This window comes from Palaemon carinicauda, chromosome 3 (assembly GCF_036898095.1).
Source record: "Palaemon carinicauda isolate YSFRI2023 chromosome 3, ASM3689809v2, whole genome shotgun sequence".
Lineage (NCBI taxonomy): Eukaryota > Metazoa > Arthropoda > Malacostraca > Decapoda > Palaemonidae > Palaemon > Palaemon carinicauda.
The window spans coordinates 127,989,994-127,992,493 of record NC_090727.1 but is presented as its reverse complement, the minus strand read 5'-3'; the positions used below and the strand labels follow the sequence as shown (position 1 = coordinate 127,992,493).

Below are 2,500 nucleotides of genomic sequence, written 5' to 3'. Positions count from 1 at the left end.
ATGCAAACAAAGAATAATAACAATAATAATGATAACAATAATAACAACAACAACAACAACAACAACAAAATAATAATTTTCTCCATACCTCCAAGTCATTTGCTTCGTTTTTCATCATTGGGTCTGAGAGGAACAGCCGATAACCACTTTCATTTCTTCTATCGTCTCTTAATGTCCTTTGCGTAGACGGAACAAGACCTGTCAAGAAAGAGAAATTTCCCATTAAGGACATTTAGATACAACACTTATTCGAGACTAGAAATTGGAGTTGACAAAGGTAACAATATAAATGTAGCAGATAACTTGGTTTTATAATGAACTAGAAATAAAATACAGTATGAAGCTTTACAAATGAACTACACTACCACAGAGAGAGAGAGAGAGAGAGAGAGAGAGAGAGAGAGAGAGAGAGAGGCAGGCTGATACAATGTGTATTAAAGGTTTAAAGGCCACTCATGAATGGCAGAGACAAGGGACAGTGACATTGCTCTATCGAGCGGGACAATGCCCCAGAGACTGATCAAATATACATATGATCAGCGCCCAAGGGCCCTCTTCACCCGAACTAGGACCAAGGAGGGCCAGGCAATGGCTGCTGATGACTCAGCAGGTAGACATATAGGCTTCCCAAAATACCTCATCCTTAGCTCACAAGAATGGTGAAGTTGCAACGAACCAAAGATACTAACGAGTTTGAGCGGGCCTCGAACTCCAGTCTAGCGTTCACCAGTCAGGGACGTTACCACTTCGGGCACCACAACCCATATCAAAGATTGAATGTACCGTGCAAATTAAAATCTGTGTCATTGTGAAAGGCATCGGAGACCAAATATATAACGTCCATGGAACACTATAGTTTAAAGCATAAGAAAATTCCCTTTATTCTCAATAAATATCCTTAAATTCAATACATTTTGTTTTGTTCTTCTGATGAAGCATATTTTCTAAAAAAAACATTTTTTAAACGAAGCTGGAAATAATTAAGAAATGCAATGCAATATAAATTTTTTTCTATAAATATATCTTTGAAAAAAGGTTGAAATATTTACACAGATAGACTAAAAGAGAAGGGGGCTGGTTTCAACATTTAAATACTAAGCATTTCCCCTGCATAATTATCAAGTGATAAAAACCCGTGTCACTGAGGGGAGGGAATCAAAATGGTTCGGATTTTCTTGAAAATCTCCCTCTTTAACAAAATGCCTCTTATTCAAAAAAATATTTTGGTCTCCTTTCCAGCAACCGTAAATACCACCCATTAAATCGTCCCTCTTTTATATGCAAATTGGAATCTCCTTCCATTTATATATTTTTCTACTTTAAGGGAGGAATGGAGGAGGGTGGCTATGAGTGTTATATGTGTGTATGAGAGGGAGCCATTTGTAGTAGATGTGGGGTGGGGTTGAGGGGTATCTGTGAGTGGTAGATTTGTGTGTAGGGGGGGGGGTCCTCGGGTGGATTTGAGGGGTTAAAATCGACATCAGTGGCAAACAATTATCTTTCTTCAACAAATTTTCAATGTGAAATATCTATATTTCTATTACCCCAATGGCTTCAACAAGGAAAATAGCCCAATGAGGAAAATGCATAAGGAGTCAAGTAGAATAGTGTGTCTCAGTGTACCCTCAAGGAAGACAGTGGAAGACCATGGTACAGAGTTGAAACTTTTTAGCTAACAGCAACTTTTCCACAAATCTAACATGATTACAATTGTATTTCATTAAATGGTTTCTTCCTTATACATTAAGAAAACTAAAATAAGTTCATAGATTCTTAACATTATTCTGGTGAGAGATATACTTAATGTTATAAAGAACTTTAGACCTTATTAACTTTGTCATTTTAAATAATAAACCGCAATGTAACCAAAAATATTCAATTAACATCACTCTCTTTCTTTGAAGTACTTATGAAAAATTAATGATCCTTTCAGCATTCAAAGTTGCAATTACATATTTTATATATTTATCCATCAAGAGGCAAATTTACATTGAAAACTCCTTAGATTTTCAAAAACTGGAATGATCTTGTTAGGAAATTTTTGACGACAAAATCTATAAATAATTTTTGACTAATGACTCTTGAAAGAAAACTTTTATCAAAAGAACACGGATATAAAAATTGTATTATGAAAATCTACAAATACGGAAATGACCAGACGTGTCTCTCTCTCTCTCTCTCTCTCTCTCTCTCTCTCTCTCTCTCTCTCCCAGAATTATACCAATTTCGAATGTCAAAATCGTCCTTTTCGAGGGAGTCGAATTTCAAAAATACCAATGTCAGCCAGTTTTCAATTAATGGAAAATGTTGATTTAAAGAAATTCGAGCTGAAAAACTCATTTGCATACTTGTTGGCGATCATTTAATGGAAAACTAAACGTTTTCAACGTTTCGTAATATTCAGAGCACATAAGCATAAAAAACTCTTAAATGATGAAGAATTGATGAAGATTGGGTAATTATTGAAGTGCATGAATTTGAATAGAAGAACACTATTGTG

General features: G+C 35.2%; 1 long non-coding RNA gene across 1 annotated transcript in view; it reads right to left on the bottom strand.

Moving 5' to 3' along the window:
• The window catches only part of LOC137637871 (uncharacterized), a 19,449-nt gene extending 19,246 nt beyond the window's left edge, over positions 1–203 (bottom strand). Inside the window, exon 1 of the long non-coding RNA XR_011043817.1 lies at positions 89–203. This is a non-coding gene — a long non-coding RNA (uncharacterized lncRNA). The remainder of the gene's footprint in view (positions 1–88) is intronic.
• Between the last annotated feature and the right edge of the window lie 2,297 nt (positions 204–2,500).